A 25,492-nucleotide genomic window follows, 5' to 3' on the forward strand; every position below is an offset into this window, starting at 1 on the left:
GAACTGTATTGTATGTAACCTGTACCCCTGTCTGCCTTGTGACATTGCCCCTCCTGGTGTGTGGCATGAGTGAGATATGTGCAAAGCAGCTCTGTGTGGATTAGGTGGGTTTGGTGGGAAACATACTGTCCATCAGGGGAGGTGTGAATGTTGAAATGGCAGACTTATGTGGCATATGCTGTTGGCTAGCATCACATTTACAAGGGTTTGGCCATGTTGTATGGTCCCAGGACTAAAATGTAAATCGCTAAGGTCTTGCCAATCTCAGTATTATGACCATTTTGTTACTCATCCTCACTATACCCAAAGGACATATATGGTACCTAACTGTTTTAGATAGTGCAACATGCCTTTTCCGTGGGTGATGTCAGCTGTGAGGGATAGATCATTGGGGATGCATGTATTGAAAATGTCGACCTACCATGGTGATGTGTGGTTATTTTCCAACTGCAAAATGACACCTGTGGAAACATTAATGTACTGTATGTGTATTGGGTGAACAACATTGAAAACTTTAGTGAAGGTTTCCCTGTCTTGCTCGAATTGCAGGTCAAATGTGTGGTTCTACTCTGCTTTCTGACATGACTGGAGGCACCCTTGGCACAGGATTACAGTACATGTTAGTTGTACTGACACACTTGCTGGACATTGGTGGCCCATCTGTCCATCTAAAAGACCTGTTGTGATCTGTGTGTGGACTGGAAAGACTCGTTACACAGCATTAATAAATCTTGTAAAAATGAAGACATGTAAGCAGTTCTTGTGCTCAGTGGTGTTTATTGTGACTCTTTAATGCAATAGCTGTTAAGTGGGGTCATGGGGTATTGAATCTTCAGAGTAGTTGGGCCAGCTATGGGTAGTACCGGTCCAGTATCCAAGGGCCATGGGAAAATGGAGAATTATCAATGGACAGTCAACAGTGGCACACAAGGTAGAATGTTCAGGAGAGAGATCACTTCCTGGTGGTGTATTTAGTCTTGGCATCAGGTCCTGCAGGATGTCTAGATGGATGACCTTATTTGCGTTGGGGTTCCTCAGCTGCAGGGGCAGGGGTGCTGGTGGCCTGTGGGTCCTCTGGCAGGGCCTCCTTTCCAATAGCTGAGGCAGATGTGGATGGTACAGGTGGTAATTGGCTAGTGGAAGGGGCCTGCTGGTGGGTGGAAGACGCATGCAGAATGCTGGTAAGTTTAGTGAGCACCCCTGAAATGGAGGCTATGGTGGTATTGTGTGCCTGCCACTGGTGGCATTCCCTCTGCAGCCTCTGGTTCTCCTGAAAGTGTGAGAGGATCTGGCCCATCCTGTCCTAGGATTGCTGGTATTCCCCCAGGACTTTGAAGATAGCCTCCTGGCCAGTCCTTTCCCTTTGGTGCCTCATTTCTTGGCCCATAAGTGCCCTCCCACTGCCCTTTGCCACCTATGCCTGTGCCCCTGGCGCAGTGTGCCCACTCCCACTTACACCAGGACCTTCATCGTCATGGATGTGAGGGGTTGACTCAGGTCCATGTACTGTGGGGCACACTATAGATTGAACAGTCCTTGGGACATAGGTTTGGGGGAAAGGGGTTGCCTGTGCTGTTGTTGCCACAGGGGTGGGGCCTCAGGTGTGGGGGGACTGAGGCTGGTGGTGGTGGACTGACCAGTTGTTACAGATGGGCCAGGTAAGTTGTCACTTTCTAGACATCCAGAGTTGTAGTCCTCACTTGTGCCTTTTTCCAGGGGATAGCTGTCTGTCTCTGGCATCCTCTGCAGGGTGGCAGTGGTAGGGGTACATGTGGATGGAGAGGGAGTGTGTTACATTGTGGAGGTGAATTTGTTGTTATCATAGTATTATGCAAACAGTACCTTGACTTGATTTCCAGTGATGGCAATGACAGAAGCTGCACTGCTGACAATGTTTATGGCTGATGGATAGTGTAGTTGATTCCTTGTGGCATAGAAGGTAGCTGATAGCATTACTGTCATTGCCATGTACTAGTGAGCAGTTGCAGTATCTATTTGGTCTATGAGGTGGCATGGTTTTATGTGCAGGTGTACACATGTGGAGTGGGAATGGCTGATATATAAGGGTAGGGAGTGATGTATTGTTGGAGTTGTACTACTTGCCACAGTGGGAGTTATCCTTGCACAGGGATGGGCTGTGTGGTGATAGTGTAAGTGTGCTGGTGTGGCCGCAAAGGGAGGGCATTGGGTTAAGGATGAGAGGTGCACACCGGGGTGCATTGGCGGGTGATAGGGTGGTGGGAATGCATGCTGCACAGGAGTCATTGGTGCCGGGGGAGTGGTGGTGACTTACCAGCGTCCAGTCCTCCGGGTATTCCGGTCAAGCCCTCTGGGTGCAGGATGGCCAAGACCTTCTCCTCCCATGATGTGAACTCTTGGGGGGGGAGGTGTGGGCCCACCACCAGTTTTGTTGATGGCAATCTGGGTGTTGTGCTGCCATGGAACACACCTTCCCCCATTGGTCGTTCCACCTCTTCCCGATGTCCTCCCTTGTGCTTGAACGGTTACCTGCTGAGTTTACCCTTTTGACCGTCCTCTGCCACAACTCCATGTTCCTGGCAATGGATGTTAGCTGGACCTGTGCTTCCAACAGTTGTGGCTCTACCCTGTCAATTTCATCGACCATGACTCTCAGCTCATCGTCTATGAAGTGTGGGTGCTTTTGACGTGCCATGGTGGTTGTGTTGTGGATGGTGGTGTGTGTTGTGTGCAAGGGTGCGGTGTGTGGTGGTTTTAGTTATGTGTGCTTGTTGTATATGGTGTTTGTGGGCAGTGGCAAAGAGTGTATTATGTAGCAGGTGTAGTTGTGTGGTGTGTGATTTGTGTAAAATGTGTTAGTGTCTTTCTTATCCAAGTGCTGTGTCGTCTGTTTGTGCACTCTTCGCTCTCTTTGTCAATTTTTCTGGTTGCAAAGTATTGTGGGTGTGTGTTTTATAGTGCAGTGATCAGTTGTGTGATGTGTGCATGTATGTCAGGTGTAGGGTGTTGATACTGTCCAATTAGGTGTTGTGGTCTGGCGAGGTTGGGTTTTTGACCGTGGTGGTTCGAATCGCTAATGGATTACTGCCGTGCAAAGACCGCTGTGCTGATTTGTGGGTAGTAAATATGGAGGGCGGTATGTTGTCACCTCTCTCCCGCACTGGTCTAGCCGGCGTTCTGGGATTAGTGGCTGTTTTTGGCCAGTCTTCAGTTTGTGACTCATAATACGGCGGTTGTGATACCGCCAACACTAGCAGTCTTTTGGCACCCTCTGCCAATGAAAAGACTGGCAAACTCGTAATGAGCATCTAAAAGGTTGGTAAAAAATGGGTGGGCCTTCCTGTGCAAGTAACTGAAATGTCTTCAACCAATCAAAATCTTTTTTTTTTAGTCATATGGTGGGCGGGATGGCATTGTGTACACGCCACGTCTCTATCACGGCTTCACTAGATAATACAAAAACATGAATTTATCCAGATATATTTATATTTATAATAGTTTTTCTGCTATCATACTAATTCCATAAGTTCATAATACTATATAAATCTCTAGGTATATAGAAATTGATATTGTTAAAAATATGGTAGATCCATCACGACTCCGGAAATACATTGCGCAAGGGGTCACGTATCCATCACGACTCCACAAAAAGTAGCAAAACCACTTGAAAAATGACTTGTCTATTAAAAATGTTACTTTCTAACTTTTCACCAATAAGTAACTGGATGAGAAATAAAGTTATAAAATTGGTTTATGTATGTTTCAGCGAACAGTCGTATTTTTTTTTTAAAATAATAAAGCATATCTTAATGAAATAGGCATGTAAACATTTTATTGGCTGTGCAATTGTTTTAAAAAATCTAAAACTCTCTGTATATTTGTAAACTAGTGAATGTAATAGAAAAATACAAACTCAGCTAAAAATATTAATCATTACAGAAATGTTATATTTAGCAAATAAAACCTAAAAGAATGTAGCCACCTAAAACAAAATAAAATGACACGAACATCGTATTTATTCACTATATTTTAAACAATTATACATAATTAAAAAATGAATGTCCCGGGGACGTTGTAGTCAGAATGTAGTTTTTTTTTAAAGCGTAGAAATTCACTTAAAAACACAAAGGTTATAGGGACGTCATAGTTAGGAAACAGAATTTTTAAAAACATAGAAATTCACTTAAAACACCAAACGTTACAAGGCCGTTATAGTTAGGCTCACATTTTAAACATACAAAACCATAGAAATTCAGCAAATATAGTTACATTTCAAGTAACTATAACTTGCACCCTTACCATGCACTGCTACTTAACCCACATATTCCACACTCATGCCATCTTTAATAACATTATTGATAATATCAATGTAATATTTGAAGTAAAACGTTTGGAGGAAAAAACTATACATGACAAGGATGCAAGTTATAGTTACCTTAGGGCACAAGTTATAGTTACCTGAAATAACACTAACCATAACTGCTGAAATTCCATGATTTTGTACTTTGAAAATGTGAGCCTAACTATAACGTCCCTGTAACCTTTTATTTTTTTCGTGAATTTCGATAGTTTATGTAATTCTATTTCCTACTGATAAAGTCTGTGTGACCTTTGATGATTTCAGTGAGTTTATATAGATATATATTTTTATATATATATATACATATATATATATATTTGATCTTTTGGGGGGGCTTTTGTCTCCACCTAAACTTGGGAACTAGAAATGTCTTTACGTCTCTGCTCTCTTTCAGATAATGTATACATGACTGTAACTAACCCTGACAGGGTTTTGTTTATACATATATCCAAGAAAGAAGTGACTCAAACAGATGACCAAAGAACAAAAATATATTTCCACTACAACGTTTCAGCTTCCGCCTTCCTCAAGTAGTACAAGATGGTATGCTCAGTGGCTGCACAACTGACACTGCAGGATTTTCAAAAAGCACCATGAGTGAAGATTCCATTTAGAATGTGGAATCAATGCAGTCCTGAGAACTCTTCAGATATGCAGAAATCAAGTGGTATTGTCAGTGATGTGCATGCATGTCAGTGATGTGCATCTGGATGCAGTGATTTTAAACAGTACATCCAGACGTCTTCTCTGATCAGTAGTTATTCCTTTAAGACATGTTCCACTGGGAAAATCTTCAAATCTGATAGTAAATGGTCCACAAGGTTAAAATGATGGGCTACAGGCTGGAAAGTTGCAAACTTCAGCTCTGTAGTGCCCTTCTCTGATTGGTCAGTCTCTGGCAGCCTGGCCAGACTGTCTTGATGAAGTGTGCTGTCCTGGGCTGACGACAAAGACAGTGCCTGGGAGAGCGGATGGTGAACACAGGATGGGGGAGAGCAGCCAAACTGGTCTTCAAAGGAGGGAAGGACATTTGGAGCAGTTACGGGCCTCCCACATTTTCTGCAAACCCAGACAACCAGGTGCACTCTTGAATAGATTAGGAGAGGGCAGGAAAGGGGTGTGTTTTTAGCCACACCAGTGGGTGGGCTCAGCCAAGCCTAACCTCCAATTGCCCCCCCCCGCTTTTCACCCCAGGAGCAAGGATAAATATGCATCCACACCTCAGATCCCAACCAGGAACAAGACACAAACACGAAGAAGAAGGACGGCCCTGCTGGACCCCTGACCTGCACCTGGACACTGCACTCTGAAGGACTGCACCAACTGCACACTTGGGCTTCACCACAAAAAAGACTTTGCCCGGCTTCAACTGGTTCCAGAAAGGACTCCCATGTTTGGTACAGGTGAAAAATCCTGAAGAAACTGACCAGATGATTACTGCCCAGTGGTCTTTTTGGAATTTGAACCAGGTGAATTCTGTGAGTTGGAGTTCTAACCTTCAAGGAGCAACTCAGATCTTATGAAATCTTGGGATGAGCTGTGGACTCCTGAAGAACCTTCAAAGACCTTCTGGAATGATATCCAGAAGTTTGGAGAACTTTTGTAAAAGAGCTTCATAAAGGGACCGATCCGCCACGGTAAGTGAAGCTGGCTTACCTCAACCGTGACCCGGTCTGACTTGCAGGTTCGTCCCGCTGAAAAGATCCAGAGCCCCAGACTTCCAGGATTTCAGCGGAGGCTCATAGGAAAGCAATCCAATGACCTTGCCTCAAAATCGGCTGGTTGTAGAGGGTCAACCGCTGTCGTAAGGAAAAATCTCCAAAAAAATGACAAAGTCCGAACATAAAAAGTTGAACGGGACTTCCCACACTGTGCATCTGAGGAAGGCTCCAGGGATGTCGAATTCAAATTCACCTTTGGCCCAGACGAAGATTTCCGTCCTGAAAAATGGACTAAGTCAGAAGGTAGAATTCTTCTCTGAGGTCTCCCTGTGACACATATCCGAAGAGGGCTCCAGGGAGGTTTGCTCGTATTGGTGACTTCGTCTCAATAGGAAAAAATTTCAAGAAAAAGACTAAGTCCAAAGGTAAGCTTTTGACCGAGGCCTCCCGCTTGATGTAGCCGAGCAGGGCTCCATCACGGTCGGCTTTAAACTTTAACTTTGCCTCGGTCGAGGTGCGACCAGATGTCCTGAGTGGCGCTTTTAGTTTCTATGAGCTAAAAACATTAATTCTTTACAAATTCATATCTGTGGTTCCCCTTAGCCGATTTTATTTTTTTGGTGTCAAATTAAAGATACAAAAATATTTTCTATTTCTATAAATTGGTTTTGGATTTTTAAACTGCTTCCTGTGTTTTATTTTATTACTGTTTTGTGATATTTGATGCTTTACACACTTTGGAACGCATTACGACTTTGGCGGTCTTTTCAGAAGACCGCCACAGTGGCGACAGGCAAAAGACTGCCATGTTGGCGGTAATCTGACCGCCATAATATGACTCACACCATGAAGACCACCAACAAACAGCCACAAATCCGACACCTAAGGGAGGGAAAGAGGCGGTTCCACCACCAGCACCGCCAGTCTGACACAATTCCATCCACCATATTATGACCCACAAATCACCATTGAGGGTCTTTCACGGCAGAAAAGCAGTGGCGGTGCGAACCACCGCATTCAGAACTCACTACTGTCAGAACAAAAGACCACACTGGACAGTTTGAATATCCCACACCTGACAAACATACACACACCAGGCACACCGCTCACTGCAATATACACACCCCACACTACCCACAATCCTTTGCCACAAAATCGATTTTCACATACACCGAGAGCAGGCAAATACACCTATATAGCACCATTACACCATAGGCACCTATACACATCTCACTCAGCACACATCACACAACTGCACTACCAACACAAAACACACATAACAAGCACACACCGCAAGTATTTATATCTCACAACACACCACCCCCACCTTAACAATCACCCTACACTGCACCGTTATGCACACAATACCCCCCACTCTCAACACAACCACTGCCATGTCTCCACAAAAGTACCAATGGTTCAAAGATGAAATCGTCAGGGTAGAGCCACAATTGTTTGGAGCACAAGTCGAGCAAACCTCCATAGCCCAAAAAAATTGAGTTGTGCCAGAGAATAGTTGACAGGGTCAACTCAGTAGGGAACCATTCACACACAAGGGAGGATATCAGGAAGAGGTAAAATAACCTGGGGGAAGGGGCGTTCCATGGCATCACAACACCAGATCGCCATGCACAAGGCTGGCGGTAGGGCCCCACCTCCTCCCCCACAGTTCAAATCTTGGGAGGAGAAGGTCTTGGACATTCTGCATCCTGAGGGCCTGACTGGAATACCTGGGGAACTGGACTCTGAGAAGTACCCACAACTTCCATGTCACACAACTGTCATATCCTGCATACTTCCTTGCTACCCAAATGCTCTCCAATTCACTGTATGTCTCACTACACCTCCCACCTATCCACCTGATGCCCCTCTCCGCCATGCCACATCTCCACCCAGCCCAAATGCCCACACAGCCCTTGGCAAAGGCACGGATAGCATTGGCTAATACTATCACTACGACTTCCACAATGCACTAACCCATTTATATGAAAACCTGAAATGTGCACATCTCTTGCATTTATGACTATTGCACTAGCTATACCAACTAGATGGTATGACTGAGGACCACCACATGGCAATGACAGCAATGCAATGGCACAACACAATGCCAAACAAGGCTAATCACAGCAACAGCACTGTAACCAATCCAATTGGCCACTAATCAGGATCCACAACCCAGAAATTGGCCCACCATGGTATGGAATGTAAGATGACAGACTCCATGCACATGCACAACTTGCACAGACAGGACAATTAACCTTGCATATTCTCATACCCTCCTCCCACTGGGCCACAATGCTGCATTGTCCAGCCAATTCCTCCCACAACTAACAAGCCTTAATAGTCACTAGCTAACTGTGCAGAACAGTCATGTGAACTATCAGACAGTACCAGAACCCAACCAAAGAGCCAAAGTTACTAAACCTGAATTACACCAACCTAAATGGAGTATGGTACACATGTCACAGACCACTAGATACCATCAATGGCATGCTGTACAGCATCTGTCATTGCCATTGCTGGGAATCATGTCAAGCCACTGTATGCATATGATAAAGAGATAGCAAAAAACACGTTTAATATTTAACTCTGTCTCTCACTCTATACACAGGTACCCCTGTCAGTGCCACCATGGAGAGGATACCAGAGACTGCCAGCACTTCTCAGGATGAAGGCCCCAGTGAGGACAACACGCCTGGATGTCTGCACACTGACAACCTACTTGGTCCATGTGGGACACCTGGTCAGTCTACAACTCTTCATCCCCAAACCTGTGTCCCAAGGACTGTTCAGACTATTGTGTGCCCCACAGTACAGGAACCTGAGTGGACCCTTCACACCCCAGACAATGAAGGTCCTGCAAACACTGTGAGTGGGCACACTGTGCCAGCGCCACAGGCACATGGGGGCAGTGGGCGTGGGAGGGAAGCTGTGGGCCAGAGGATGGTGTCCCCAAGGGACTCTACTGACCAGGAAACCATCTCCCAAGTCCGGGGAGCATACCAACAATCCCGGGACAGTATGGCCTAGATCATCACCATGTTGGGGGAAAGGCTACAGAGGGAATAAAGGAGGTCATGCAGCAGTGGCAGGCACACAATGCCACCATGGCCTACATTGCAGGGGTGCTGAGGGATATCAACACCATCCTGTGTGGGTCCTCCACCCACAAGCAGGCCCCTTCCGCTAGCAACCTAACATCTGACCCTTCCACATCAGTGGCAGTTAGTGGAATGGATGCCTGCCTGGGGAACCACAGCCCTCAGACACCCCTCCCTCTGTAGTAATTTCACTTTAATAACTCTCCTATTGCCCCTGATGTTTGAGATTGGAGCCGGAGATAGAGTTTTGCTGGAGCATATGTGGTTCTCTCTGTCTTAGATCTCAGAGCCGCTACCGGATATATTTTCCCCGTGTTTAATAACCAGACTTCAAGGTAATTATATTTTTCTTCCATTTCTATTTTTAGCTGACCAAGTTTCTAATCTCTTTGATGTTTTTTGCTCCGGCGCTCAAAGACCAAGTCCTTGGTTATTGCCGCATTTGCCCTTAATGCATTTTTTTCGTTATAGCTATGTAATATGTTCAACCCTATCTGGGTCTGAGCAAGCAGGACCAGGTCATCTGCATATTGGATTATGGAGAGCACTGTCTTACCCAGTTTTGGGGGAAGTGTGTTTTCTCTGAGCAATTCCACGCCAAGGTCAGATTAAAGAGAGTAGAGGCAATGACAAAACCGTGTTTCAATCCTTTGTTGGTATGGATTTTCTTGGTAACGTGTATTTGTGATTGTGATTCTCACCCAAGTATCGGAATAAAGTGCAATTATGGAAGCTAATAATTTCCTTGGTATCCCTCAGGCCGCCAGCTTCTTCCAGAGGATGTGGCGCACCACACCATCAAAAGCTGCACCATAATCAATAAAACAAGCATAGAGTGGCTGTGCTGATGATTTCAATGTTTTCTGACCTAGGTACGAAAGGGCAAGGACATTATCTAGAATGGAAGAGCTAGGTCTAAAGCCGGTTTGGTATATAGGTATGATGTTATTTTCAGTGATCCACTTTTCAAGCTCTTGAAGCAGAACCCTTGCAAAGGCCTTGCCATCCACATCCAGTGGGGCTATCAGCCTGTAGTTTTCCGGGAGCGTAGAGTCTCCTTTTTTATGAATTGGGTGCAATATTGAGCCTTTCCAGCCCTCTGGGACCACAGAGTAATGTAGGCAGTCATTGAAAAGAGTGGTCAGAGGTTCAGCCCAAAAGTCTTGATCCTCTCTAAATATGCTCCCTGGAAGGCCATTTGGACCTGGTGCCCCATCCTGCCTGATGCTGCCGAGCTTCGATTTCACTGATTTGACAGTGACCATTAATGCTGTGTTTTCTAGGCTGTCTAAAACATGTTGCAACCCGGTAGTGCCCTGGGCTTTAGTATACTCTGGATCCACATAGGGATTGCCCACATGGCTTTCCCAGGCACTGGCAGATATCACAGTGATCTTACTTGCAGATGCATATAGACAGGAGTTGACATAGTCCCAGAATTCTCTGCTTTTTTTAGGTGGAAGCAGTGCATGTAAATGGATCCAGTATTCTTCAATCTCCTGCTGCTTCAGTTTCCATATTACCCCCTGATGCTCTTTCCTCGCCTGCCTCCTAATAGCTTCCGCTTCAGGGGTTTTATTCCTTCTGAATCGCGTTTCTGCCCAACTGCATTTCCTTTTGCTCTGTGTACATTCCCTAGTTGCTGAAAACGCATCAGCTTTTTGCATTTTGCTCCCTACAAACCCATGCTGCGCTAGACTGCATAAAGAGGTGTGTAATTTCTTTATCATGTTTGCCCACTGGTCACTAATCTTGCTTGTCTCGCTTTCAAAGTTTAATGGGCCTTTGGCCTGCTTACATAGATCCTATTTTGATTTGCAGGTCACACTCCATTCAATTCTTTTGTCAATGGGCATAAATTAGTTGATAATTGCTGTCCGCTGACCTTGTAGGACTGATGTCTCACTGCTTCAAGGTCTATGGCCCTCATTACAACCCTGGCAGTAAATCCCGCTTTCCACTGTGCTGAAGACCGCCAACATTCCGTTGCAGCTGCAGAATTCTGCTGCAGGTATTACGACTCACAGCTCAGAATCCACCACAATACAGACACCCACACAAGTCCACCACACCAAAGGTCAGTGATAAACTGGCGATACCAAAACCCACACCGTCACGCCAACAGGAATACGCCCACACTACCGCGACCCACGAATCAACGCGGTGGTCTTTCAACTGCGGTAATCCATTGGTGGTACACACAGCCGCGCTCAAAATACACACACATTTACAAAACACAACCACATTGGACAATTTGAAATACACACACACACACATCACTCCCACACACCCAATCCAATATAAAGCACACACCCACATCACCCACAAACCCTTACAACCAAAAATTTGAAAGAAGGCCAGAGAGAGAGATTAGCTAACACAACACCAGCATCCACAGACACACAAATCAAATCAAATCATTAACATTTATAAAGCGCGCTACTCACCCGTGCGGGTCTCAAGGCGCTAGGGGGAAGGGGGGGTTACTGCTGCTCGAAAAGCCAGGTTTTGAGGAGTCTCCGGAATGCGGAGTAGTCCTGGATGGTCCTGAGGCTGGTGGGGAGGGTGTTCCAGGTCTTGGCTGCCAGGAAGGAGAAGGACCTCCCACCCGCCGTGGAGCGGCGGTTGCGAGGGACGGCAGCGAGCGCGAGGCCAGAGGAACGGAGGAGACGGGTGGGGGTGTAGAAGCTGAGGCGACGCTTGAGGTATTCCGGTCCCTTGTTGTGGAGGGCTTTGTGTGCGTGGGTGAGAAGTCGGAAGGTGATCCTTTTGCTGACTGGGAGCCAATGCAGGTGTCTCAGGTGTGTGGAGATGTCGCTGTTGCGGGGTACGTCGAGGATGAAGCGGGCCGAGGCGTTTTGAATACGTTGCAGGAGTTTTTGGAGTTTAGCGGTGGTCCCAGCATAGAGGGTGTTGCCGTAGTTCAGGCGGCTTGTGACGAGGGCGTGGGTCACGGTTTTTCTAGTGTTAGCGGGGATCCAGCAGAAGATCTTGCGGAGCATGCGGAGGGTGAGGAAGCAGGCGGAGGACACGGCGTTGACTTGCTTGGTCATGGTGAGAAGAGGGTCCAATATGAAGCCGAGGTTGCGGGCGTGGTCTGAGGGGGTCGGTGCGGTGCCGAGGGCCGTGGGCCACCAGGAGTCGTCCCAAGCGGACGGGGTGTTGCCGAGGATGAGGACTTCCGTTTTGACCGAGTTCAACTTTAGGCGGCTGAGCCTCATCCAATCTGCGACGTCCTTCATGCCCTCTTGTAGGTTGGTCTTGGCGCTGGCGGGGTCCTTGGTGAGGGAGAGTATAAGTTGGGTGTCGTCGGCGTAGGAGGTGATGATGTCGTGCTTGCGTACAATGTCGGCGAGGGGGCTCATGTAGACATTGAAGAGTGTCGGGCTGAGCGATGAGCCTTGAGGTACGCCGCAGATGATCTCGGTGGGGTCTGAGCGAAACGGTGGGAGGTAAACTCTTTGAGATCAGTTTGAGAGGAAGGAGGCAATCCAGTCCAGGGCCTGTCCTTGGATCCCGGTGGAGCGGATCACCATTACGTATACAACATCCACGCACCTCAAACAACACACACCAACACATCCCCTCAAACATCACAACAGACAGCACCTCACACATCACCCACACCACATCATGGCACCTCAAAGACACCCCAGTTTTTCAGAGGAGGAGCTCAGGGTCATGGTGGAGGAAATCATTCGGGTAGAGCCACAGCTATTCGGATCACAGGTGCAGCAAACATCCATTGCTAGGAAGATGGAGCTATGGCGGGGAATCGTGGACATGGTCAATGCCGTGGGACAGCATCCAAGAACACGGGATGACATCAGGAAGAGGTGGAACAACCTACGGGGGAAGGTACATTCCGTGGTATCCAGACACCAGATTGCTGTACAGAGGACTGGCGGTGGAACCGCACCTCCTCCCCCACAACTAACAACATGGGAGGAGCAAGTCTTGGCAATACTGCATCCTGATGGCCTTGCAGGAGTAGCAGGAGGACTGTACTCTGGTAAGTCATATGTTAACTACTTCATCCCCCCCACCTGCATGCCATCACATACTCCCACCCTCACTCTCATTCCCATCGTCCCAACACCCCACAGATACCCCACTACCACAACCCCCACATCTCAAAATCAAGGCCTGCATATAACAACAATGCATGGACACCCATCACCAAAGCATGTCCAGTAAAGAGACTCATTTATGCCCCAAAATCACCAATCACACAAGGGCCACAGCAATAATGCAAGCACAGGAGTAGAGGTTAACTCACCCATTGCACAAGATGGCACACACAGGTACTAAGATTATGCATTCACACCCCAACAGGACCCCTACCCAACGTCACCGGACAGGAGGTGCCAGACATATCCAGTACCCCCACAAAAGAGGCCCACAGTGACGACAGCAGCGCTGCACGCCTGGATCAAGGTGACCAGCCCAGCCCATCAGGGACCTCGGGACAGTCGGTTCTCATGACACAGTCACAAATCACCACTGAACCTCCCCCCTCAGGAAACACCGCCAGAGCACCCACCCAGCGGGCCCATCCCTCTGTCCCCAAGACACGTCAATCAGCAGTGTGTCCACCACTACATGGAACCCAGGCAAACCCACCAACCCAAGAAAATCAGGGACCTGGGGCAGTGGCAGTGGGCACACGGTTCAGGAGACAGAGGCACAGGATAACAGGGAAGCTGGGAGGACTGCTGTGCGACAGGGGGAGGACAGGCCCAGGGAACCCACTCTCCACGAGGCACTCTCCAACATCATGGGAGCTTACCACCATTCCCAGGAGACCATGGGCACGGTACTGGCCAAGTTTCAGGAGACCCAGCGGCTGCAGGAGGAACACTAGCTGGGGATCAGGGAGGACTTGAAGTCCATCAACACCACCCTGGTCACCATTGCAGGGGTGCTGGTAGACCTTGTCAACACCAGGAGGGACAAAGTGGCACACCAACGGCCCCCTGACAATAGCCTGGATGATGAACCTCCGCTGGCAGTAGTGGACAGGAGGCACCGCCATAGGAACAACAGGCCACCAGCACCCCACCCCCTACAGAAGGAGAACCACCCCGCAAATGGTCCCTGAGATCCATGAACAAGACAGAGAACATTGCCAAGACCCCCACCAGGAAATAAGACCCCCCTGAATGTCCCCCTTCTGTCTCACTTTGACACCCTGTCCACCTTAAACTGCCATTGCTCCACTTCCTATGCCCCATTGGACAATGTACCTGTGAAACAAATAGACTGGACTCTGCCATGGACATTCCTCCACCATCACCCCAGCCCATTTCACACACACCTCCACTTATTTGCACAGAAATAAACACCCTTGAATCACAAGACAATCTGGAGTCAGTCTGTGCTTTCACAAATGTGTAATTGCAAAACCTCTGGAATATAGCAATGTCAATGTACTTGTTCACATACCAATGTAACACAGCTGTAGGCCAGCAGTTATACAAAGCAGAGGGCACAAATGGGACCCAGATCTGTGAAAAGGAAAGACAAAGTAACAAGTCAGGGTCCATACACTGAGTGAAAATGACAGACTTATGCTAGCTCCAACAATAGTATGAGATGTGGGAAGCAGTTACATCTTCTTACCTGTGTCTCACTGGAAGTATTGCATGATGATGTTGTTTCGGTTGTCTACATCTTCTTCTACTGCCTCCTCTCCTTCACTGTCCACAGGCTCCACAGCTGCCACAAGAACACCATCTGGCCCATCCTCCTGCAGAAAAGGCACCTGGCATTACAAAGCCAGGTTGTGCAACATACAACAGGCAACGATTATCTGGCACACCTTCTTCGGTGAATAGTATAGGGAGCCACCTGTAAGATGGAGGCACCGGAATCTGGCCTTCAGGAGGCCGAAGGTACGTTCTATTATCCTCCTAGTTCACCCATGTGCCTCATTGTAGCGTTCCTCTGCCCTTGTCCTGGGATTCCTCCCTGGGGTCAGTAGCCATGACAGGTTGGGGTAACCAGAGTCACCTGCAAATGTCGAGGGACAACTGTTAGACAGACACTAACCCTTAGGGACAACCTCATACCCAGACACCTATGTCAAATGTGTTGGGACCTTGGGCTCACCTATTAGCCACACACGGTGCCTCTGGAGTTGCCCCATCACATAAGGGATGCTGCTATACCTCAAAATGTAAGCGTCATGTACTGAGCCATGGTAACTTGGCATTCACAAGGGAGATGTACTGGTCTGCCAAACACACCATCTGCACATTCAGTGAATGGTAGCTTTTCCGGTTTCTGTACACCTGTTCATTCCTGTGGGGGGGACAAATGCCACATGTGTACCATCAATGGCACCAATGAGGGAAAACGATGTTGCTGCGCATGTGTTGCAGCAGGGCAGATAACACTCTGGACAACACGTTAGAAAACATTGGCTGGGACATCCCTGACGCCATGGCCACTGTTGTTTGAAAAGACCCACTGGCCATGAAATGGAGTACAGACAGAACCTGCACTAGAAATGGCGGATAGCTGAAATCAGGTCTGGCTCCAACTGGGCACACAGTTCCAGGATTGTTGCACGATCAAGTCTGAATGTGACTATGATGTGTCTCTCTTCCATTGTCGACAGGTCCACCAGGGGTCTGTACACCGGAGGATGCCGCCATCTCATCACCTGCCCCAGCAGACGTGCCCTATGGAGAACAGCAAGCAGAGGGTCATCCAACACTTAAGTATCACAATGTGTAATTTGGTAAAATGTTGGAAATTCGCAATGTGCCTTTATCTGTCCGTATGCCAGGACTAAATAGGTGTGACACAGTTTTTTTTCCATGCCATGTGGCCCCCTGAAATGGTGGCTGCCTGACCTGTAAGGTGGGACATGTGGACTTGAGGTAACTGCGCTGGCGTTGTACACCGTCGCGGTGGGCGGTCGAAGAACGCAGCACAATTCTGCATTGGTTAACATGGGCCCTATGGGTCCCAGGTGCCAATGGCGAGGTACGACGACGGTACACACTGGCGCGGACGTGGCCGCCATTTTCAATCTTTTCACTCACTTGATACCTGACCTTCAACAGGGGAGGATCTACACTGCAAGTGCTGCTGTGACCTGTGTCTTGGAGTGACGATGGCTACAGTGTCTGGGGAAAGGGCCCCTGCCTTCACTACGGAGGAGTTGGAGAAACTGGTGGATGAGGTCCTTTCCCAGAACACGCAACTGTACGGTCCTCCAGACAAACAGGTGAGTACACTGTGAGCATGGTGGATGGCACATGAATGTATGGAGTGTCGTGGCTGGAAGAGGGTGGGGAGGGGGACAGGCCAGCATGTGAGGATAGTGTGTGTTTGTATGTATGTGTGGGCCAGGGTGGGAGGTGTTTGGCAATGCGTGATATGAAATGTATGGGATAGAAACATCCATATTTACTTCACTTTTCCTCTAGATCAGCACCCACCAGAAGAAGGGTATTTGGCGTGCCATCGCCAAGGACGTCTCGACCCTGGGGGTCTACCATAGACGGAGCACCCACTGCCATAAAAGATGGGAGGACCTGCGTTGCTGGTGCAAGAAGACGGGGAGGCCTAGCTGGGGATGGCCTTCCAATGTGGAAGGGGTGCCCGTCGCACCTTCACCGCCCTTATGTACCGGATCCTGGCGGTGGCCTATCCGGAGTTGGATGGGCGCTTGAGGGCATCACAGCAGCCACAAGTGGGTACACTCTCATTCAGCTGACTCTGCACGCTTTACGAGGTGTCTGGATGGTCGAAGTGGGCTGTGGGTGACCCTAGGCCAGGGCAAACTTGGTAGGCTATGTCCCTTGTTAGGTAGGCTCTGTGGCACCCCAACCCCACTACTGGTAATAGCCATCTACACCTAGTCAGGCTCCTGTGACTTCCAGGTGTGCAGCCATTGGGCTTAGGCCTTGTCCCCCATGGGCATGTGAATTTGCTAAGAAATGTTATTACATGGCTTAGTGCATGGGGCTGCTCCCTATGTGTTGTGTCTGCCAACGGTAGTGGTGTTTCATGTCCTGAACATGTGTTTCTTCTGTCTTCCCCCCCTTTTAGTTTTGTGTCCTTGTTCTTGGGTGCATTAGCGTCATCTGGCGGAGGAGCAGTGCCACCGGAACAGGAGGGAGCTGCAACCCACATGGCCCTGGAGGGTGATGCAACAGAGTCTGAAGCCACCAGTGGGATGGAGGGCGAGGGGAGCTCCACGACAGGGACAGGAGCATACACCAGCGACAGCGACTCCTCCTCTGATGGGAGCTCTTTTGCGGCGGCGGGCACCTCTGTGCCCACTGCATCAGCAGGTACAGCCGCCACCCACCCTACCAGCACCGCCCTCCCAGCAGCCCCTCAGCGTCTGTCCCGTGCCCGCTCACCCAGGAGGGTGGGCATCTCCTTTGCCCCAGGCACCTCACCCCCTGCCCCAGTCAGCCCTGCTGCCCTCAGTGAGGAGGCTATTGACCTCATGAGATCCCTCACTGTTGGGCAATCTACCATTTTAAATGCCATCCAGGGTGTTGAGAGGCATTTCCAAAAAACAAATGCATACCTGGAGGGCATTCATTCTTGCCAGGCGTCCCAACAGAGAGCATTTCAGGCTCTGGCCTCAGCACATTGTCCCTGTGTCCAGCCTCCCCCCTCTAACTTCCTCCATCCCGACCCAATCCCCTGTACCTCAGCCTATCCCAAGAACACCATCAGACTAGCATGCACACTCATGAACACACAAGAGTGGACATGGCAAACATAAGCACCGCACATCCTATAAGCACTCACGCAAACAGCATCCCTATGCAAACACAGCAACATCCACTGCCTCCTTTGTGTCCCCCTCCTCCACGTCCTCCTCCTCCCTCCTTGTTTCGTCTCCACTCACACCTGCATGCACTACATCCTCAGCCACTACCTCCATCACCAGCACGCCCATCACCACACACCGCTCACGTGCAATCACCACCCCCACTGACATTCACACATCCCCAGTGTCCTCTCCCAGTGTGTCTGTGAGCCCTCCACCCAAAGTACACAAACGCAGGCACACACCCACCCAACAGCCATCCACCTCACAACAGCCTCCGGCCCATGCACCTTCACCCAAATTCAGCAAACGTACACCTCCAATAACCACTACCTCTTCCTCCTTCCCGAGACCCCCTCCATCTTCCTGTCCCAGTGTGTCTAAGAAGCTTTTCTTGGCTAACATTGACCTCTTCCCTACACCTCCCCTGTCCTTCCCCTATGGCCAGGCTTTCCAGGTCCCAGCCCAGCACCTCAGCCACCAAATCCCGAGGCACAGTGGTGCCAGCAACTGCGTGTCATCGAGTGCACCACCCATCAGGGATGCCAGTGTGCCACCTAGCGAGGCCAAGGACATTCTGCCACCTGCCAAGATGAATAAGGTGCCCACATCCAGGAGGGAGAAGCCGCACCTACCAGCCACCAAGGGCTCCTCCAAAACAAAAGGGGAAAGTGGCAAGACACCTGCAGCACCATCAAAGGTGGGGAAGGGACACAAGCCGAAGAGCAGGTCAGGACAGGGCACGGTGGCTCCGACTGATGGACTAGAGTCACCCCTTCTGTCAACCACTACACCAACCTGTACGGCGGCGAACACCGCCACCTGCCCAGCCACATACACCGCCACCTGCACCGCCACCTGCACCGCCACCTGCACCGCCACCAGCATCGTCACCTGCACTGCCACCTGCACCGCCACCTGCATGTCTGCAGCCTCAGCAACAGTCCCCAGCATCTTCCCCAGTGGGCAGCCGACCGAGGCTGCAGGAGACGTCCTGCTGTGTCCCTGAACAGGTGCTGGCACATGCACCACCGCCAGCACCTCCGCCACAGACACCGCCACAAGCACCGCCACCAGCCCCGCGACGTGCTCAGACAGTGGCACCACAGCTGACATGGCTACCATGTCCAGTGGGCTGCCGTCCGAGGCTGGAGGAGACTTCCTGGACCCTGCCCAGCTTCCATGAGGCATGACTATCCTCACTGTTTGGACCTGCAGGTGGAAGGCGTAGCCGCAGCAGGGTGGGGTATGTCTCTGCCTCCATGGCGTATCATGCTTCCTGTTCCTAGGCAATCTCGTGGCACACACACCCATGTGAGGTAATGGGACCAGCCACACTGCATGTGGAGCACTCTGAGCACCAAGCCCCCTCCAGAACCAGTGGAGAAAGGCATCCACTACCTCAGTCCTTGGTAGGATGAAGCACTCTGGGCACAAAGCCCCCTTCAGAACCAGTGGACAATCACATCCACTACCTCAGTCCTTGGCAGGATGAAGCACTCTGGGCACAAAGCCCCATCCAGAACCAGTGGACAGTCACATCCACTACCTCAGTCCTTGGCAGGATGAAGCACTCTGGGCACAAAGCCCCCTCCAGAACCAGTGGAGACTGTTATCCACTTGAGAGACTGTCGCTTTGCACTCCCCGGGATAAAGCAGTGGGCAAACTACCCACTGGAAAGACTTGAAAGACTGTGGCTTTGCACTCCCCAGGATAAAGCAGTGGGCAAACTACCCACTGGAAAGACTTGAGAGACTGTGGCTTTGCACTCCCCAAGATAAAGCAGTGGGCAAACCACCCACTGGAAAGACTTGAGAGACTGTGGCTTTGCACTACCCAGGATAAAGCAGTGGACAAACCACCCACTGGAAAGACTTGAGAGACTGTGGCTTTCCACTCCCCAGGATAAAGCAATGGGCATGGAGCCCCGTGCGTTCATCCGGCTGAGGTGCCCCCCCCTCCCCTTCCCCCTGAGGTGCCGTTTTAATTTCGATCTGATGCCCCTGCAGTGTTCTCTCCGTTTCGAGTCAGATATCTTGTGTGGGCTTCGCCTATGCATTTTGGGACCACTGGTCCACAGACAATGATTGGAACACTATCCGGACTTGTGTAGTTGGTGTACATATTTGTATATACTGATTTTTGAAGTTTCACTCTCTGATTTTTCTTGATTACACTCTTTACAATCATTTCCTTTTGCCCTTGCGTTCTTCCAGGGGGGAAAGGGGTGTATATGTAATGTTGCTGCATGTATTTGTGTGTATGGTGTTGTGGGTGGGGGTGGGGGTATTGCGTGTTGCGTGTGTGTGTCACTCTCTTTTCCCTCCCCCCCTCCCCTGTGTTGTAGGTGCAGTACTCACTGTGGTCGTCCCTGGTTCCTCGTTGGGTATCGAGAGGTGAGTGGTTTCCCTTCTGTGTACTGTTTCTGCCGTGCTTTTGATAGCGTTGGTTCCGCCCCGGAAAAGGGGGCAGATAGGCGTGTTGGAATACAGTAGGCGGTACTTTGTCCTCTGCGGTGACCGCCGCGCTCTTTGTTTCTACCGCCATGGCGGTCGAAGTGTTAGAGTGGCTGTCTATGTTGGCGGTTTCCGCCATGGTCGTGATTCCCTTTTTTTCTGCCGGCCTGTTGGCCGTATTACCGCTGCTTTAACGCCGTCTGCCAGGGTTGTAATGAGGGCCTATATCTTTTGCTACGGGGTTGTGCTCACTTTCAGATCTGTGGATCACCTTGTGGCTTAAACATCTGCTCAGTCATGCTGGACTTAAGAAAATGTAATCTAGTGTGGAGATGTTTTTGAACGTTGGAATAAGAGAGCCCACTACGCACACTGTGTTGCTGCAATTCAATTCTCTCAGTTTGTATTCCTTAAAGAAGGTTTCTAGGGCTGATCTTATAGAGCCACTGGGGGGCCCATCTGCTGACCAAGATGTCGGATATTAAAATCTCCTGCAATTAAATGTACATGATCCAGAAGTTTGCATAGAAATTCCTTTAAGAGGGACAGAATTGATTTGAAATTCATCTGTTTGCTTTCCCGATTGGGATTTATGTACAGATTTATGACTGATAACGGTATTGTTTGATTGGTGAGGGCAAGGTCATATATGGTTATCACGTGGACATCACCTAGTCGATTTTTTCCAGGGCACCAGTTTAACTGCTAAGTCTAATTTGATGCATGTTGCAAGACCTCACATATATCTTCCATACAAGTTTTTCTTTTGTGCAGGGGGCTGAGTTATTATGAAGCCTGTTATGGTTTGTGACTCCGTCATCCAGTTTTCCTGGAAGCACATAATATCTGCATAGTTTAAGAAGCTCTTATTTTTGGGATTAGACATGAGGGAGGCCAGACTGGCCACGTTCCAGCTGATGATTTTAATCACCTTGTTTGGTTTGTTTAATGAGGACACTTTATGGTTAAAGATGTATTTACCTTTGGTGGTCAAAGCTGTGGGAAGCCAGTCCCGCCCTCCCAGGGTACTGTAATTGTTTCTTGCTTCGTCAAATTGAGTCCCTCCTGTATTCCTTGCCAACCATATAATAATCTTTTATCTACCACCTGCTTTACCACCCAGGTTCACCTCAAGGCACTGAACGTTTTTTTAGTTGGGCATGTTGATTGATTTCCCTTAGACAGTACTCGAGGGTAGCGTTCTTTCTCTGGATTGTTGATTTTTTATGCCCCAATTTTTTAGCAATCCCTCACACTCAAATATTTTCTCCTCCGTGCCTTGGTCGTTAATGTAGAATCTCTCTGGCTGATTGATGCATATGTGTTGAGATTTACTGTTGAAAGGTTCCCTGTTGTGAGATTCACAAGTGATGGTATATGATGCAACAGCCGCAGGATATTTGACTTATTAAATATGTCCCAAGGTCCCTGCGATGCATATAGAGGGGTGAATATTATTTTTAGCTGTTCATTGAATTCCTAAAAATGTATGGTGTTTGTGTTTGATGTCCCATTGTGCCCCTGCTCATACTTTGATCTATGTATGATGGGATGTTCTCGAATAGTTGTATAAGTAGGCGGTCAGTAGCTTTGTTCTCTGATGTAGGCATGCTGCTGAGTCATCTCTGTTGCCTTAGTAGGTGGGTTTATTTCTTGCGTAGATTTCTGTTCCTTGTAGTCACATTTTTGTTTCACTTGACTTGATCCCAGAAGACTTGCCTCCTGCTTCCCTGTAGAGTTTATCCTGATTAGTTGATTATTAAATCCTTGTGTGGATTCTTCCAGGGGTTGCTACCAAGTTGCGGGGATCATCATACCCTCTCTGTTGCATTTTTGTTTGTAGATTTGAGTCCCCACTATTTATATGTAGGGGTGACCCTGCTGCCTTGGCCCCTGTGGAGCTCCTCCTCCCCCCCAGATCTGGCTAATGATTCATGGTTTTTTTCTTGGGGATAGCCCCTCCCACAGGGTCATCACCCACGAGGAGCTGCTCTGGGCCCATCACTGATTCTATCTCACGGTCTGTATGGATGCTTGTTTTGTCATTGGAATTGGGTCATCTATTTCCTCTTTGCAACCTTTGCCTTTGGGGTGCGCCTGGTCAGAATTTGCTGTTGGCCCTGTCAACTGGGCGATATGTCTACCTTTCATGTTTTTGACAGTGTAAGAATTAAGGGCCAGATGTAGGAAACGATTTGTGCCTCGCAAACGGCAAAAATTGCCGTTTGCGAGTCGCAAATGTGAGTTTCCTATGCAGAAATTTCCTTTTTTCGAGTCGGGACCGACTCGCAAAATGCATTTCCGACTCACAAATAGGAAGGGGTGTTCCCTTCCTAGTTGCGACTCGCAGTGGGATGCAATTCCATTTGCGACCGCATACGCGGTCGCAAATGGAGTCGCAGTTACCATCCACTTGTAGTGGATGGTAACCCACTCCCAAATTGGAAGGGGTCCCCATGGGACCCCTTCCACTTTGTGAATGGACCCAAAAATATTTTTTCAGGGCAGGGAGTGGTCCAAGGGACCACTCCCTGCCCTGAAAAAATACCGAAACTAAAGGTTTCGTTTTTTTTTTTTAAGTGCAGCTCGTTTTCCTTTAAGGAAAACGGGCTACACTTAAAAAAAAAAAAAATGCTTTATTTAAAGCAGTCACGAACACGGAGGTCTGCTGACTACAGCAGGCCTCCATGTTTGCGAGTGCCTTGACGCGCTATGGGGCCGCAATTTGCGACCCACCTCATGAATATTCATGAGGTGGGTCATTGCGACCCCATAGCGAGTCGCAGTCGGTGTCTGAGACACCGTACTGCATAACATTTTGTGAGTTGCAAATAGCGAGTTGCTATGACTCGCTATTTGCATGTCGCAAAATGTTTCTTTTCTACATCTGGCCCTAAATTCTTATTTACTACCTGAGTCTTCCCCAATTCCTGGGGTAGTGTGTGTGTGGGAGTAGCTTTCAGGTGCCACGGTAGATAGCGGTCTCAGCTGGAAAATTGGGTAGGTCTTGAGCTGTACTGGCATATTACCGGATGCCTATGCAACTTTACCAGAGCAGTTCAGTCTGTTGTTTTTTTTTGTAGCTTTAAGTGTTTTTTGTAGCTTCTCCTTCTGTTGTCTTGTTAATTGTAATTGTGATTAGTCCTTGTGTCGAACTCATGCTGTGGCTTGGACGTTACTTCTGGGATTTGCTCTCCTGTGCTATTTTAAAAGTATCTATAAGGGCTACTTTTCCTCTGCAACTTCAGCTCCAGCCAGCAACTGCAACAGTTTCCATGGTGTGCACGCTCTGGGGAGTCCCTGTCTTCACCCTTCACCAGAAGGCTCGAAGAAATCTCCAGTGGAGTGAAGGTGCCTCCTTCTAAGTCAACGACCGGTTTTCTTGGACTCCTCTCCTGGCGACGAGTATGCTCCTTGGAACACAAGTGGTAGACCCTTTTGACACAGACTGTCCTGAGTTCCTGCTTTCTCAATTTGGAGGAGGTAAGACCTTGCCTTCCCCAAGTACAACAGTACCCCTGTGTACTGCGTCTTTTTCACCTCCTGAGGCCTCTGTGCACTATTTGCAATATTCCTTCGTGCACAGTCTGGCCCAGGTCCCCAGCACTCTATTGTTTGACGCTCAACTCGCTGAGTTGAACTCTGATGGTGTGGGACCTTCCTTTGTAGTACTGCACCAACCGCATTTTGCACCTCCTTTGTCCCTGTGTCCTGGGACTTCCGTGGGTTGTGTCTGGTGCTCTGAGGGCTCTCCAAAGTGCTGAGAGCCCCCTCTTCCTCCCCACGCAGAGTTGAGGTCCCCAGGTCCCTCATGGGTCCAGTGGTATTGCAGGAACTTTGCATGTCTCCTAGTTCAGTCTAAGCTGCTCTGCTATAGCTACCTCTATCAGCCTAAGCTGCTAGAACACTACTACATTTCACTAATAATAAGTTATAACTGGACCTGGCGTAAGGTGTAAGTAACCAAGGTACCCACTGCAAAGCATGCCAGCCTCCCACACCCCTTACTAGCTGATTTTAAATGTTTAAACTATTCAAATTCAAATGTAAAACTATATTTCTAAGCATGTAGCACATCTAAAATGTCAGTATGTTTTGTAGCTTACTCACTTGTAACTGTGTCACTCATATTCTGCTATGTGATAATATTCAGTTGTTGACTTCATTATTCAACTTGTCTTTTTTTTTAAATCGCATTTTGTGGGGCCCTCTTACGGGGGCCCCAGCAGGGCCCATGCCATTGGCATGGGCACTGCAGGGGCACTGCAGGGGCCCTTAGGGGCCCCACGACACCCCATACCGCCATCCTGTTCCTGGCGGGCGAACCGCCAGGAACAGGATGGCGGTATGGGGTGTCAGAATCCCCATGGCGGCGCAGCAAGCTGCGCCGCCATGGCGGATTCCCATGGGCAGCGGAAAGTCGGCGGTACACCGCCGGCTTTCCGCTTCTGGCCGCGGCTGTACCGCCGCGGTCAGAATACCCGGCGGAGCACCGCCAGCCTGTTGGCGGTGCTACTGCCAACCTCCGCCATGGCGGTAATTACCGCCAGGGTCAGAATGACCCCCAAATGTTCTTTCGATTACACGCCTCGGCCTCCTGTGGACCTCATTGAAACAGAATTCCCCTTCTGTGACAGGTTACCTTACTGTTTTCAACAGCCAGGGAAGGTTAAGATAGCCAGAGTCACCTGTATTAAAAAATGTGGGACCAGTAAAAATAGAGGTACAGAGATGGAGAAGAATGTGATGACAGGTGCCATAACAGTGAAACACTTTCATATGCATACATACCAAGGAGCCAGGCCATATATGTGTATAATTGTGCCATCATGTGTGGGACATTGCTGTTCCTCAAAATGTAGGAGTCATGCACAGATCCAGGTAACTTGGCTGTGACTTGTTAGATATACTGTCCTGCCAGGCACACCACCTGAACATTTATGGAATGGTAGTTCTTCATGTACACCTTTTCATCAATCAATTAATCATTACATTTCTAAAGCACGCTACGTACCCGTTAGGGTTTCAAGGCGCTGAGGGGAGGGGGGGGGTAGCTGCTATTGGTCGAAGAGCCAGGTCTTGAGGAGTCTCCTGAAGGTGAGGAGGTCCTGGGTCTGGTGCAGGGGGGTCG

Source organism: Pleurodeles waltl, chromosome 4_2, assembly GCF_031143425.1.
Source record: "Pleurodeles waltl isolate 20211129_DDA chromosome 4_2, aPleWal1.hap1.20221129, whole genome shotgun sequence".
NCBI classification, from domain to species: Eukaryota; Metazoa; Chordata; class Amphibia; order Caudata; family Salamandridae; genus Pleurodeles; species Pleurodeles waltl.